The sequence below is a fragment of the Odontesthes bonariensis genome, chromosome 16, assembly GCF_027942865.1.
Source record: "Odontesthes bonariensis isolate fOdoBon6 chromosome 16, fOdoBon6.hap1, whole genome shotgun sequence".
Lineage (NCBI taxonomy): Eukaryota > Metazoa > Chordata > Actinopteri > Atheriniformes > Atherinopsidae > Odontesthes > Odontesthes bonariensis.
In genome coordinates, this window is record NC_134521.1 from 4,605,812 (window position 1) to 4,623,339 (window position 17,528).

Sequence of the window (17,528 nt, forward strand, 5' to 3'; positions counted from 1 at the left end):
AAAAAACATGCCAAGTAAGGTATATGTGTCACAATTACACCAAAACTTCTGCTATGGCCACATACATGGAAATATGATGGGTTTATCCAGGGCTGGAGCAGTGATTTTAAATGTGGGGGTGTTCCCCACATCAAGCCCATAGACACGTCGCTGAAGTTGGCATCCGATTCGTGAATTAAATGGATGGGCATAAAGGGCCATTTCCCTGCATTTTGATCGCCCTAAACTAGTTCCTGTATGGAAACTACATTAGTGAGACTGCTCAAATCTGGATGGAATTATTCTAAAGAGGCTGTAGATTCATTAAAACTTTGTTTGGGATTTGTGAAACCTTTTTCTGATTTGTTAAAATGCAGAACAGGGCCATTTTACAGCTTTTTTTTGTATTCTCATCACCCTAAACTAGGTCCTGTACGGCAACTACAATAGTTACACTGCTCAAATCTGGATGGAATTATTCTAAAGAGGGTACAGAGTCTTTAAAGCACATTGTATGTTGGTGCACTACGAGGGTGGGCAAACCGTTAATATAATACATCCATGGAGCAAATGGGTTTACCTTTGGAAAATGTGGGGGGGGTGAAATCATCTTTCTGTAAAAGTGGGGGTGTCAAAACACCCCCATCCCACACGGGTAAGACGCCCATGGGTTTATCAAACAAGACTATTCCATGTCTCTTCTCTTCTATATCCTTTGGCTGTACTGAAATACAGAATAGGTGAAAACAGAAACTAAGCGAGAGGCAAACAAATGTTATAGTCTGTTAGGCTTCAGCTACTTTCGGCAGGAGATGGGTGTCAACACTGGCATAAAGACTGGGAGCAGATGGAAACAGCAACCCTGGCTGTGTCTAAATCTCTGGACAGCCTAGTTGTTTATTACTGTTGCTTTAAAGGGGCAATCCCCTCAAAATATTTATTGGCCAGCCATGAGCTTTTTGATACATGGTTATACATTTGTTCTGCCGTGAAGTCTATGTTTATGATGCCTGTAGTGTTCAGGCTGATGTCATATAGACAGTCTGAAGATGTGAGTGTTTTTAAACAATATCAAACTTTAACTGTTTGTGAAGGCAGGCTCAACAATCGGCCTTCCAGAGTAACCATTAAGGCCGTTTATCTCTTGTTTCCCTTTTCGCTGTTGCATCTCCTGAGCCGTGGCCTTTAATAAGCCCTACTACTTCATTTCGCTCTCTGTGTTTACCTTGGGATTGCGACTGAGACAAAGTGCTGTTGAACAGCTTTATCTGAACAGTAAAAAAAAAAAAAAAAAAGGAAAGGCTTTTACAGCCAGTGACTCAGACTCTCCACCCGCTCCCCCTCCCAGGAGAACTGCCGGAGTTAATTTACTGTCTCGGGTGGTCCAGGATGTTGTCCACTGACCATCCTGTTTTACGTCAAAATGGGAAAAGCTTCTTTATCACTGTCAAGGCATACATTACAATGTCACAGTTGCTTGCAAAGTATTAAATTAGAAATGGGCTTTTGTGTTCATAAAGCAGCACTTAATTGGTTAATTAACTGGTATGTTCCCAGCTTGGCGTGGCTGTCAGCATTCTTCTCAGGTGTTTGTGTTCAATCAAAATACCGCCTTTAATCACGCGGTGGGGCTGTTTGAAGCATGGAAAAGAAAAGGACTCTGTCTAACATGTTTAACTGTAGTGGTTTCGGTTGGATTACGCTTATTTAACTTTCGCTGTGTGGAGTTACAGGAAACCCCAGCAGTAATCTACATCCGTTTTATCTGGAATCTGGACCCATCTAGACTGTGTTTATATGAGTGAAAATGATGTCTCGTCGCTGCCTTAATTAACAAAGGCAGCTCAGTTCCTTTCATTCAAGTTTCAAAACAGATGACTTAAACTGAATTAGTTACAATATATTTGACTATTGACTCCTGTTGTTTATCTTTGTGGTGCCTCTTGCCATGATCATATTTATCAGTATTACTGTATCCGAACATTGTGGTACCGGATCTGGATTCAGGCAGTGCTCAGAACAATCTGCTTTCTACATGATCTGGTTTGCAAGTTTAACGTTTTTGGCCTTAAAGCTGACGAAGAGTCCAAAATGGAAAGAGTGCGTCCTCAGAGGATGTAAAAGTTCACGATAATGGTTCCCTCTAGATTTTGATATTTCATGGGGAAATTTTTGTATGATCATTTCAGCAGAGCGTATGTTTAAGCTCAAGTGATAAACTCCAATCGGGTCGGCATAAATTGAGATCCCTGATTGTTTGCAGGATGGTCGGCACAGTAACACACAAAGATGAGTTGATCTGCTGTTACAGCTCGACGTGTCTTGTCAGTTGGGCCACTGTCCAATGTAAATATCGCCAAATTCCCAGCACAGACATCGTCTTTAACTTACTTGGATGGCGATTTTTGCCGGATGAAGCTGCAGTTATAAAATCAGAATCTCAATGGAGCCTCCAGTCTGGAAGTGTTTTAAGTGACCACGAGTTGGCATGTAGCTTTAATCGGCTGATTCTTTTAGTCAAAATGTGTCATTCCTTGGCGGTTTGATACATGAAATAGAAATAGAAAGCTATCTGAATGAGAGTAGCTATTATTTGGCTGTATAGACACAGACGCTACAAAAAGATGGCCCCTTTGAGTGTAGTTGAGTGATGATTTACAAATCGCTGTCATGCCGGAGTGATTTGATCGACAATCCATTTTTGGGTGCGTGACTCCTGTTTTGAGAGCTTCAGTTTTGTACAGTTTCATCTGGACTAACATGTTAACACAATTATTCAGTTTTCTAGACAAGTAAACTGACACAGGAGGGGGGCCTTGTTTATCATATCCTAATGTCAGTATTCAATGCACCAAATCAGCACCTGATTTCTGCCATTCATGACCACAGTCTTTCTCCAATATTTTCTAGTTTTTGCAGCCTCAACACTTGCATTACAGGTCAGTAAACTGTGTGATACTTTGGATGGGGGTTACAAACAATGGAAAACGATCAGAAAACACTTTGCATTCCTGCCTCATGGTAGATTGTGAAATTAGCACAATGTTAATTTCTCTTTATTTGTCCTAAGTTGGGAGAGGGGCTAATCTAAAGCAGAGCATCGTTTTTTTTCCACTTCTTGTCGTCCCTACATGTCTTTTTCCCTGATCTGTTTTTCTGCCTGACTCCACTGCCATTTTATGGATTCAATCATGACACAATTTGCCTGCGCTAGTTTTTTCTTTACACCCTTTGAAAGCCGACCCCTGATTTTCTCTGTCCGATTCCTGCTCTGCACCCCAGCCAGCCAGTTTCATCTTTCCAGTGTTTATCTAAAATCAGGTAGCGACAGCAGGATTAATGAACTGCACAACAGTGAGGCACAACACAAACTAATGGCTTAACGGATCATTGAACACTAATTGCAACTGACTGAATTACAGAAGCACACAGAAAATTCTTCCCTTACATACATGGTTCCACACAAGCGAACTACTGAGAGACTGAATTAGACTTCTGCTCTATAGCTCTGTTTATTTTTCCAGCTCTGCATCAGCCCTCCAGGGTGACGTAAAAAATAGACAATAATAGAAGTCTCTCTTCCTCTGGGAGAGGTCATGATCGTTCACCCTCTGAAAGGAAACTGTCTTCTCTCAGATCAAATCTACAAAATAGGCATGCATGCACTGGATTGCAGCTTCATCCCCACACCAAAGCGAGACTAAACAAACTTCTGATGGGTTCTCGCAGCTGTACCGCCCCACTTTTCCTGTTCTCCTTTTGTAAAAATTCCACAGTCTCTTTTTTCTTGTGTTTGGGATGAGCAGGGATAGAATCGAAGGAAGGCTGTGGAAAATGTTTGTGGTTCCTAAACTGGAAGCAGACCTGGGTCACTTTTCCTCTCCTCTGTGACCGCACACTGACTCATAATTGAACCTGTACTCGTCACGGCCGCGTCCTGCTCAGATCAAAGGAGCCGTGTATCGTAGGGGGGCTGGATCAAAGCAGCAGCAGGCCACTTAGCCGCTGATGAACAACCAGAGTAGAAAATGAAAAAAGAAAACGAGCCGGACCAGCAGCTGCAAACAAGCAAATATGACATCTTTGTTTTCCTTTTGGGGAAGCCCCTAAATAATCCCCCCATTCTCTGTAAATAATTAGTCTATTATTGAGAAAACGTTGGACCATTTTGCAACAAATAACTAATTAGATTACCGGTATATTATCAACTGTCCATTTGAAGGGAGTTTTGTTTTTTTTAAAGTTTCAGTTTGCATGTGGCCATACTTTGATTTTGTATCCACATATACAACAGAGAAAATTCTATATAGAATTTTCAGTAACTTTAACAGTGATAAGAAAAGTAAAAAGAAAAAGGCAATGTTGGAATAGAGCTTGACATATGTATTACTTTCCAGCAAAGTAATACATATGTCAATATCTGAGCGATGTAGTAAATGCAGTTCAGTGCAGGTAGGAGGAGAAGGGACAGTTCACACCGTTAATCTAACCATCGAACGTCTAGTATGTCAGTCAGGCTGGTAAAGCGTCATAGGTGGCAATGACCTAATTGACTCGCATGATGGGTGGGTGTGTTGATGATAATATTAGTGACCTTTGTGACTCTTTAAAGGGATATGCCACCCCCAGGCCAAATTAAGTGTATCCCCGCATTCCCGAGACATAAATAAGTGTGTGGGAGCGTTTTCCTGGCGACCCAGGCATTGTCCGAATCTCACAGCACTGACCACTGCTTGGTTGCGCGTAACACATACATGCTAGCGTCGCCAGCGTCGCCAATCGAAATATTTCGCCCAACGTGAATTAATTCACTTGATTTACCTTCTAATTACTGTGTGAGTGGGATTCCCAATGACGTAGCGGGGAGTGTGCTTCGGCTGTGTTTTCCGCACTGGAAACTAGTTCCCAAACCGACATGAGCAAACCAAGCCTTCCGTGTAGATTTACACAGTCATTTGCACTCGATGTGAAAGTACACCACTCACACAGTAATTAGAAGGTAAATCAAGTGAATTAATTCACGTTAAGCGAAATATTTCGATTGGCGACGCTAGCATGTATGTATTACACGCAACCAAGCAGTGGTCAGTACTGTGAGATTCGGACAATGCCTGGGTCGCCAGGAAAACGCTCCCACACACTTATTTATGTCTCGGGAATGCGGGGATACACTTAATTTGGCCTGGAGGTGGCATATCCCTTTAAGTGTGATTAACCCGACAACAGCTTATAAACCTGAAACTGAATCAGCCAATAGTAGAAGTTTTTCAAAATTAGCGCTGAAACATCTTCCAGAACCAGAAGAAGTTGAGCTGTTGAGAAGCTGTTGAGAAGTTGCTTTATTGCTTTATTATGTCTGCTACTGGATGCTTGAATTTCCTTCGGGATCAATAAAGTATCTATCTATCTATCTATCTATCTATCTATCTATCTATCTATCTTCTTTTTAAAAAAACTAAGCAAAATCTATTGTAATTTTTACGCTTTTCTTTTGTTACTGTGCTTCTCAGAAAAAAAAGAAACAAAAAAAGAACAAAAAAAAGACGAGACTTTGTTATTTATGTGAAATTGTGATTGTTATTAATTATCATGATCATTGTGACTTCATTATGAAATGAAGTTAGCTTCAGCCACTCCTGTAATCCTTGTACAGCAATTTAATCCGATAGGACGATGTTTTAACAAATGTTGCAGTGTCTGAGCTGTTTCTTTGCTTTGTGTTACATGAAAAATGAGGTGCTGTTTTTTTTTCTTTAAAAAAAATAAAATAACATTTAAAATCCCGACTAGAACCACAGCCATTATAACGAACAGCCTTGCCACTCTCTATTAAGCCCCATTGTACCGGCTCTTTGGCTGCAGTTCCACCAGAATTCCACTGGGGGCGTCGGTGGAGACCAGAATGAATGGGGTCCAATGGAGCTAGATGCTACAAATGGTCAGTTTCACATAAGTCTCCTCAAGAGCGCTCAGATTTGAATGTAGTTTCTGAGAGCTCAACATGGGTTTCAAGTCAAAAATCTACTGAACGAGTACATATATCCCTTTGATTTCTTACAGGTTGGCTTCTTGTTGTCCACAACGCGCTAGCATTGTGCTAATGACAGCTGGTCGACCAGCTATGTATGACGTCATATACACTTCAAATCCTTTTTTTAAGCAAATGAGTGGCTCTAAAAATCTAAAACTCAGCCATGGGTATTTTCTAAACACCCTCTTTCGAAAACAACATTCGAATTACTAGAGAAAAAATTATATCTTGAGATAAGGGCACGATAGGGCGTATAGCTCCATAGGACTCCATTCATTCTGGTCTCCAAAATTGAGCGCCCCACGTGGAAAGAGGGTGGAATTGCAACCAAAATCGCCTCGTTGGAAACGGGAAATGCACCGTGAGTGGCGTATCTGTCCTATTATAGAATCTGTGCTAGAACTCGCACGCAAAGATGTCTATTTGGTCGCGCGAGGCTGTCGGTTTGTTTTTCTAACCGTTTTCTAACTGGAGTAGCCTAGGATACACAAGTTTGGTCGCGTACGTTTTATTAGCTGCCCTCCTTTGTTTTATCGCAAATATGGATCTAATTTCAGTTTTGTTTGAGTTTAAATTATGTTACACAACGCTTCTTCTTTACAAAACATAATACGCGTTAAAAATGACATCTGCCGAAGAAACGGATAAACTGAGATGATTGTGCACAACTGTTCAGTTGATGAGGATGCTAGCACGTCTGCAGTTGCTTCATCTTCGTAAACCAAGTGGATTAGTTTGACATAATTGTGAGCTTTCCTGTGACCGAGACACCGATTTCAGGTAGGACAGTTGGATTTAATGGGTTTGATTTTATTAATTGTATGGACAACTTAAAACATGTAGCGGGTTGTGGTGACACAGGCTAACTTCCACTCTTGGTCAGACAGGCTGTTATAGCCTACATACAAAAACAAAAAAAGAACAAAAAAAAGACGAGACTTTGTTATTTATGTGAAATTGTGATTGTTATTAATTATCATGATCATTGTGACTTCATTATGAAATGAAGTTAGCTTCAGCCACTCCTGTAATCCTTGTACAGCAATTTAATCCGATAGGACGATGTTTTAACAAATGTTGCAGTGTCTGGGCTGTTTCTTTGCTTTGTGTTACATGAAAAAATGAGGTGCTCTGTCTTTTTTTTTTCTTTAAAAAAAATAAAATAACATTTAAAATCCCGACTAGAACTCGCACGCAAAGATGTCTATTTGGTCGCGCGAGGCTGTCGGTTTGTTTTTCTAACCGTTTTCTAACTGGAGTAGCCTAGGAAACACAAGTTTGGTCGCGTACGTTTTATTAGTTGCCCTCCTTTGTTTTATCGCAAATATGGATCTAGTTTCAGTTTTGTTTGATTTTAAATTATGTTACACAACGCTTCTTCTTTACAAAACATAATACGCGTTAAAAATGACATCTGCCGAAGAAACGGATAAACTGAGATGATTGTGCACAACTGTTCAGTTGATGAGGATGCTAGCACGTCTGCGGTTGCTTCATCTTCGTAAACCAAGTGGATTAGTTTGACATAATTGTGAGCTTTCTTGTGACCGAGACACCGATTTCAGGTAGGACAGTTGGATTTAATGGGTTTGATTTTATTAATTGTATGGACAACTTAAAACTTGTAGCGGGTTGTGGTGACACAGGCTAACTTCCACTCTTGGTCAGACAGGCTGTTATAGCCTACATACAAAAACAAAAAAAGAACAAAAAAAAGACGAGACTTTGTTATTTATGTGAAATTGTGATTGTTATTAATTATCATGATCATTGTGACTTCATTATGAAATGAAGTTAGCTTCAGCCACTCCTGTAATCCTTGTACAGCAATTTAATCCGATAGGACGATGTTTTAACAAATGTTGCAGTGTCTGTGCTGTTTCTTTGCTTTGTGTTACATGAAAAAATGAGGTGCTCTGTCTTTTTTTTTCTTTAAAAAAAAATAAAATAACATTTAAAATCCCGACTAGAACTCGCACGCAAAGATGTCTATTTGGTCGCGCGAGGCTGTCGGTTTGTTTTTCTAACCGTTTTCTAACTGGAGTAGCCTAGGATACACAAGTTTGGTCGCGTACGTTTTATTAGCTGCCCTCCTTTGTTTTATCGCAAATATGGATCTAATTTCAGTTTTGTTTGATTTTAAATTATGTTACACAACGCTTCTTCTTTACAAAACATAATATGCGTTAAAAATGACATCTGCCGAAGAAACGGATAAACTGAGATGATTGTGCACAACTGTTCAGTTGATGAGGATGCTAGCACGTCTGCAGTTGCTTCATCTTCGTAAACCAAGTGGATTAGTTTGACATAATTGTGAGCTTTCCTGTGACCGAGACACCGATTTCAGGTAGGACAGTTGGATTTAATGGGTTTGATTTTATTAATTGTATGGACAACTTAAAACATGTAGCGGGTTGTGGTGACACAGGCTAACTTCCACTCTTGGTCAGACAGGCTGTTATAGCCTACATACAAAAACAAAAAAAGAACAAAAAAAAGACGAGACTTTGTTATTTATGTGAAATTGTGATTGTTATTAATTATCATGATCATTGTGACTTCATTATGAAATGAAGTTAGCTTCAGCCACTCCTGTAATCCTTGTACAGCAATTTAATCCGATAGGACGATGTTTTAACAAATGTTGCAGTGTCTGAGCTGTTTCTTTTGCTTTGTGTTACATGAAAAAATGAGGTGCTCTGTCTTTTTTTTTTCTTTAAAAAAAATAAAATAACATTTAAAATCCCGACTAGAACCACAGCCATTATAACGAACAGCCTTGCCACTCTGTATTGAGCCCCATTGTACCGGCTCTTTGGCTGCAGTTCCACCAGAATTCCACTGGGGGCGTCGGTGGAGACCAGAATGAATGGGGTCCAATGGAGCTAGATGCTACAAATGGTCAGTTTCACCTAAGTCTCAAGTGGATTAGTTTGACATAATTGTGAGCTTTCCTGTGACCGAGACACCGATTTCAGGTAGGACAGTTGGATTTAATGGGTTTGATTGTATTAATTGTATGGACAACTTAAAACATGTAGCGGGTTGTGGTGACACAGGCTAACTTCCACTCTTGGTCAGACAGGCTGTTATAGCCTACATACTGGTGCTACACACATAGAAAAAAGATCTTTGGCTACTTACTAGTAACATTTATCTCCTCCTCAAATCCGACATCGACACAATGGCTGACGTCCGAAAGTGGTCTGCCTCCTAGTATGTCGTCCATTTCCGTCTGGTACGCGAAATTGGCCGGGCTTGATCCGCTTATACCATTTTGCCTTTTGGCATTGGAGTAGGCGGCCTTCAGTGCTTTCCATCTTGACTTAATCTGGTCAACGGACCGGTCAAACCCTGCCTCTTTCAAGGCTGTGTGGACATCATTAAAGATTTCCGAGTTCCTCATCTTCCTCCCGTCCAGTTTTGACATTATATTTTGCTCTTGCAACGTTTTCAATAAAAACACCGTTTCCTCCCCCGACCGATTTTTGTTCTTCTTCACCGTCGCCGTCACTTTAACTTCGATATCTTCCGTTATCTGCCGTTTAACTAAAACTACACAGTCTTTATTAACGTTATCTAGCGCCCTTACACTTGCGCAGTAACACAAAACGTGTTCTAATAATTGGTTTATCCAGGTGCGCCTGGATATATGGGGAGTTTCCTCCTTCAATCAGATTATATGAACGGTCCCAACCACCTATTGTAATCGGTTTAAATATTTAACCCGTTTATATTTAAAGAGATTATTAGACTGTTTACATGACGCATATTTAATCTCTTTACACTTGTAATCAATTTAAACGTGCATTTAATCAGATTAAACGTGTCCATATAAACGCACCTAACTGAGCTCTGTTTGTGATGTTCTCTCAACAGCCTCCAACCATCCATCCACCCTCTCTATCTCCCTCATCCACCCATCCATCCATCCACCCATCCATCCATCCACCCTCTCTGTCTATCTCCCTCATCCATCCATCCATCCACCCACCCATCCATCCACCCACCCATCCATCCATCAATGCATCCATCCATCCATCCTCTGTCTATCTCCCTCATCCATCCATCCATCCACCCACCCATCCATCCATACATCCATCCATCCATCCTCTCTGTCTATCTCCCTCATCCATCCATCCATCCATCCATCCATCCATCCATCCATCCATCCATCCACCCACCCATCCATCCATACATCCATCCATCCATCCTCTCTGTCTATCTCCCTCATCCATCCATCCATCCATCCATCCATCCATCCACCCACCCATCCATCCATGCATCCATCCATCCATCCATCCTCTCTGTCTATCTCCCTCATCCATCCACCCATCCATCCATCCACCCATCCATCCATCAATGCATCCATCCATCCATCCATCCTCTCTGTCTATCTCCCTCATCCATCCACCCATCCACCCACCCATCCATCCATGCATCCATCCATCCATCCTCTCTGTCTATCTCCCTCATCCATCCATCCATCCACCCATCCATCCACCCATCCATCCATCCACCCACCCATCCACCCATCCATCCATCCTCTCTGTCTATCTCCCTCATCCATCCATCCATCCACCCATCCATCCATCCATGCATCCATCCATCCATCCTCTCTGTCTATCTCCCTCATCCATCCATCCATCCACCCATCCATCCATCAATGCATCCATCCATCCATCCATCCTCTCTGTCTATCTCCCTCATCCATCCATCCACCCATCCATCCATCCATCCACCCACCCATCCACCCATCCATCCATCAATGCATCCATCCATCCATCCTCTCTGTCTATCTCCCTCATCCATCCATCCATCCACCCATCCATCCATCCACCCACCCATCCACCCATCCATCCATCAATGCATCCATCCATCCATCCTCTCTGTCTATCTCCCTCATCCATCCATCCATCCATCCACCCATCCACCCACCCATCCATCCATGCATCCATCCATCCATCCTCTCTGTCTATCTCCCTCATCCATCCATCCACCCATCCATCCATCCACCCACCCATCCACCCATCCATCCATCAATGCATCCATCCATCCATCCTCTCTGTCTATCTCCCTCATCCATCCATCCATCCATCCATCCACCCACCCATCCACCCATCCATCCATCCATGCATCCATCCATCCATCCATCCTCTCTGTCTATCTCCCTCATCCATCCATCCACCCACCCATCCATCCATCCACCCATCCATCCATCAATGCATCCATCCATCCATCCATCCTCTCTGTCTATCTCCCTCATCCATCCATCCACCCATCCACCCATCCATCCATCAATGCATCCATCCATCCATCCTCTCTGTCTATCTCCCTCATCCATCCATCCATCCATCCATCCATCCTCTCTGTCTATCTCCCTCATCCATCCACCCATCCATCCATCCACCCACCCATCCACCCATCCATCCATCAATGCATCCATCCATCCATCCTCTCTGTCTATCTCCCTCATCCATCCACCCACCCATCCATCCATCCATCCATGCATCCATCCATCCATCCTCTCTGTCTATCTCCCTCATCCATCCATCCATCCACCCATCCACCCATCCATCCATCAATGCATCCATCCATCCATCCTCTCTGTCTATCTCCCTCATCCATCCATCCATCCACCCATCCACCCATCCATCCATCCTCTCTGTCTATCTCCCTCATCCATCCATCCACCCACCCATCCACCCACCCATCCATCCTCTCTGTCTATCTCCCTCATCCATCCATCCATCCATCCATCCATCCATCCATCCACCCACCCATCCATCCATCCTCTCTGTCTATCTCCCTCATCCATCCATCCACCCTTCCATCCACCCATCCATCCATGCATCCATCCATCCATCCATCCATCCTCTCTGTCTATCTCCCTCATCCATCCATCCACCCATCCACCCATCCATCCATCAATGCATCCATCCATCCATCCTCTCTGTCTATCTCCCTCATCCATCCACCCACCCATCCATCCATCCATCCATGCATCCATCCATCCATCCTCTCTGTCTATCTCCCTCATCCATCCATCCATCCATCCACCCATCCATCCATCAATGCATCCACCCATCCATCCTCTCTGTCTATCTCCCTCATCCATCCATCCACCCATCCACCCATCCATCCATCCTCTCTGTCTATCTCCCTCATCCATCCATCCACCCACCCATCCACCCACCCATCCATCCTCTCTGTCTATCTCCCTCATCCATCCACCCATCCACCCATCCATCCATCCACCCATCCACCCACCCATCCATCCATCCTCTCTGTCTATCTCCCTCATCCATCCACCCACCCATCCACCCACCCATCCATCCATCCATCCATCCATGCATCCATCCATCCATCCATCCTCTCTGTCTCTCCCCCATCCATCCATCCCACAGCTTCCATAAAAGAAAATCCTCCAATCTTTCATGTTTCTGCAGGATGTGAGCGGATCTTTGCTGCATTCAAGTCATACCAGAAAATGCTATTGTAAATACAGTGTGTCAGTGATTCAGCTCTATTTCCGTCTGTTTCATGTCAAGAATCTGTTTTAGAGCGCAATCTCAGCGGAGATAAATATTCATGTTGGCCTCTCTGTGGTTGTAGTGATTGCCTGTGCCTTGCTCCATGAGCTCTGGCCTCATTGCCTGGCAGATTGGAAGCAGACAGCATCCTATTATTCATCTGCAGTAATCCCTCTATCCCCTCTCTTTGCTCACTGTCCTGATTTATTATCAGGAGATAGGTCAGAGTTGACTACTTCTCGTGGATACATGGATTTTAATATGGGCTCGATATATTTTGCTGTAAACTTTCATTTCTTTGTATTGCTTTATGCTTTTATGTCTTGATTTGTTTTGAAACACTACGGAGGGCAGCAGACTAAATGCAAACAGGACACACATTCAGGACAATGCTATCATACATCCGGCATCTGCTGTTTTTGCAAAAAAGAGCAAACATTTTTACTCAGCTTGCTTTGTGGTCTTTCCAAAAAAACATTCTTATTGTGTTTTTTAAACTGATTCGACTCAGCTGTTTCGTTTTTACAAGCAGAAGATCAGTGAGCAAAATTTTGGGCATGCGGTTGTGAGATAACCGCAACGCAATGCCAAATCTGCCATTTTATTAGCTGTGCACAAGCTGAAGGGTTCATTTATTGACCGAGATAAAGTTAAGCTCAAGGCCAGAGGAAGTTTGTTCAACTCTTCGGCAGGACTAAGAGTTTTTTCTCCTGTAAAATAATCTGGATATGTACCGATGCTGAAGGGATGGTTCCACATTCTTATGCGTGTTGGTTTCTTAGAGATACATTTTGTTTTTATTCGAATATATTTCATGCGTCCTGCCCAGGAAAAAGTCGACAGATCTCCACAGAAAACTCTCAGACTGTTAATGTTGCGCCAGGACTTTAGAGACACAGAGGTCTCCAGATTGTTTAGCTTTAGAAAAAAAGAGATAGAAGCACTGTTGCACCACATTAGTCCAGACTAAAATAGCTCAACGGTTACTGAATAGAGTTTCACGAGACCTAACTGTTACTACAATGTCCTGAAAAACAGTTCTAAGTTCAAAATAATACTTTGTTCAGCTTTGTGGCTAATTAATGTTAAAAGACTTTAGAGTCATTACAAGTATCTTTTAAAAATTATGATGCACAGTATGCACATTTTTTGTGAGTAATGTATAACCAAATGTATGAGTATATAAAGAAATGGCACAAATAAGAGGAAACTGACGGCCTTTAAATACATGTGTAATCTTTGAACTTTATTGTTGGATGTAATTTTGTCCAGGATGTTCATTTCTGAAATTCCGAGAAAAAATGAGGTAATGTGAGTCATCTGACAATGTAGTAAAAAAATGTTTAGAAGTTAGTACCAAGGTCTTTCTGGGTGAAAGCACATGATCCACGTATCAGTGATTCTTTTCATGCATTAGGATTTCCCCTAAAAAAAAAAGGCTGGACGAGTAACTTTGTTTAATGTATCTGTGGATGCTCACTGACAAGTTCATCATATTAAGTCAATGAGATGATATGTCAAAGTTGTTTTTTTCCATCTTACTGCTCTTGCCTGAAGTAATGAATAATTTCTCATAAATTATAGGTTTCCATCAAAGAAAAATAACCTGGCAAGATGTTTATCAGCCCCAACGAAGAACCCCAGTTGCTTGCAAAAGTCCTGTTAAACACCACAAATGTCTTTGTATATTATATCTGTAAATATACCATAATTTCTTCTTAAACAAATCTCTGTTTGGTTTAGCATTCACTCATCTTTAGCCTTTACCCAGTGTGAGTTTTCCAAGCAGAACTGAGAGACTAATCCTGCACTTACGCTGACTAAAGGGCAAAAAGAAATTAAATCAAGTAAAGTAAAGCTCGAGGAATGCTGCCCTGGCCCCCATGATGAATGACAGACATGTTGGAGGGAGCTTCTACCGACCTCTGTAGACCAGCAATCTTTACTACGGAGCTAAACTGTCGGAAATTGTTTAAAAACAATGCGAACAGACTATTACACACATAAAGCCAGGAGTCATCTTACTCAGGTTGGTGACCAAGTCAGAGGCAGCTCCGTTTGGCTTTGTGGATGTTTCATCCCTTATTTAAAAAGTTTTATCAGTGATTTTCAACTGAAATGGTGAAACCTTTCAGGCGAGACTGTCATCATTTCAGTAGAAACGGGAAATGTGTCAGGGCTTTTAGCCTGAGTGTATTATCTCCACGTATGAATCCGCAACAGACCCAAACAATAAGCCAGGTTTACATGAAACACAAGAAGAATTTTGTCTCCCACAGATTCCATTTGTATATAAAGCTAAACAGCTTTTCCTATTACGGCCATATCAAATCACATCAAGCAAAATAAAATAAAAAATGTTATCAAGCAAAAATCCCCTCTCGTTAAAGTGCTTTAGTCATAATTTCAAAATTTCAATTGAATTTAAATCAGTTTCTGCCAGTCATTCACATGCTTTGTGGTCACACATGCGAGACTCGTGTTTTCAGCTCTCAGAAAGTTTTCAGCGGGTCAGGTCTCGTTGCTGGACAGTTTAAAACAATCCATCTGTTCCTTTTCAGTCATTCTTTGGGACGTTGGGTGTGTTGTCCTGCTGAAACGCCTCTGCCTCCGACTTCATTTTCTAATACTAAGTAACACATTCCACAAAGACATTTTTAAAATCTCATCGTTCCTTTGGTTTATTCATTCATCTCCAGTACTGCATGCAGCAAAGCAGCCCTGCAGCGCCAACATATTTGACTTCACTCATAGACAAACTGATGCCCTGCGTGCCCAAAGAACCCCACTTTGCTTTTATCTAGTGAAAAAGAGATCCTTTTTACGTATAGGCTTGTCTTTTTGTGCCCTCCTCGGCCCTCACTCTTTAGGTTGTTCAGCGTTCCATGTGTGGTATGGACTGAAAGCACCACTCCAGATTACTCCAGGTCTGTCTGAGGCTCTGAAAAATGTAGATGAACACCAACAGTCAATCTTCTCTCAGAGTTTTTCCAAGCACTATATTCTTAAAGTGTGTATATATATATATATATATATATATGTCTCCATGTGGGCTGTACACCACTAGGGTACAAAGATTGTCTTATGGGTCATTTTTGACCCGTGAATTATAAAAACATTTAAACATCAGAAAAAAGTTCACTGTTTTTTTCCCTTTCAATATAATTAATTCAGAAGTAATTACTTCACATTTATATAATAACAATAAGAAACCTTTATTATGTAAAAGAAAACTGAGAAAACAAGAAAACTGTTGGTCCAACTGACAGTTGGTTTGTGGTAAAAAAAAAAAAAAAAGTGTAATCCTGAAAACTGGTGATTGTCTTTTTGTATTGTGTAACAAAAAAATATATGATAAAAAATGTATTGAATTGAGTTGAATAGATAAATAACAGGTGGTTTCATCATACAAAATAGATTTTGGATTTAAAATTAAATTAAGTTGCTTTATTTTGGGGCTTTGGTAGGGCGGGGCATTTTTTACCCATAGGACAAGGGGAGTAAACACAATGTTAAGACCACACAAGGGTTAAATATATATATATATACATATATATATACTTTATATTTATTATGTCTTTGAATGTTTGAGATTACATAAACTGTTGAAGAAAGGATGTCATAATTGGCATCTGGCTTTTAGCCTCAGGAACAAATGCGTTTGATAACAGCATCTCCACCAGGTGTTTAAATTGGCACTAGTGTGAAAAAGAAACTGGAAGCCATCATTTGATTTCTACAATATGCAACCAAATCATTATTCTTTGGTTTGATTTCGGTCTTTTGTACGCATGACCGCAACTTTTTGTTTTTCCTCATAGGAGATATTTGAATAATCATTCATTCTCCATCAGTTGTGTTACATTTGAAATCTTTAACTTTGATTTTCCAGCATGGAGAGCCTCTTTTTTTTTTTTTTTTTTTTTTAATTGCTATTCAAGAACTTTCAAGACAATATATCATGATTATTTATTTTTTTATTTTTTTATTTAACCTTTATTTAACCAGATAAAAGATTATACAACATTGTGTCAATTTGTATCGTTTGTATCAACAAATTAGTGGTGCCAATAATTCTGCCCAGAGCAATGTTCATCTTCTAAGAACCATGAAGACGAAAAGAAATTATTTTTTTTCTGTGGTCCCTTCTGAGCTCAGAGGAGTCAGAGACTTCTTCCACGTAGCCGTTACTCAGTCAGGTGAGTCAGCCGAGCATGTAAACTGCGATATCCTGTGGGACTCCGGCACCGTTATCCTTGCGGGGGGTGCAGGGTGGAGGGACGATAAGTCAGCACGCTCTTAACCAGAGCCACATGTCTTCGGGTTGAGGTCAACCAATCACACATCGCAGGCTGGATCTGAGCCCCCAGGAGCCCACTGGATCACTTTCAACATGAAGAGGGAAAGGGCCAGTGTGGGGCCGGATTCTACAGCGAGCGTGCAGTAAGGCTTTTTGCAAGTGTGCCAAGCAAACAGAAAAACCTCCGACACAGCTGCACAGTGTCCAATAAGCATTAATCCTGGCTCAGGAGACCATTAGCATGTGGCGAATAGGTTTTTATATTTACCTGTAGGAGCCACAATATATTTTGTGAGTAGATTTAATGCAGTGTAAGGGAATATATGATGGTTGTTTCTGGACCAAAAATGGGTTAAGATAATCTATAAAGCCTGATCTTTGTGTTTTTAAGAGATCAGTACGATGGGGGGGAAAACAATAACATCATGAATAAAACTTCTTATTTAGATAAGTATAACCATGAGCGTGAATGCTAATCCACATGTCTTTGAGGTCAGCACACAGAATTTAGCTTTCCAAATCTCAGCTCTCTCATGACACAATAGAGCAAATCAGACATTTTACTAACTTTGGATCCAACTGTGCAGAGCCTTCTTTTTTTTTTTAACACATTCAGTATCACTTCTCAGAGTGTGTGTGTGTGTGTGTGTGTGTGTGTGTGTATGTGAAGCAAGAAGATACA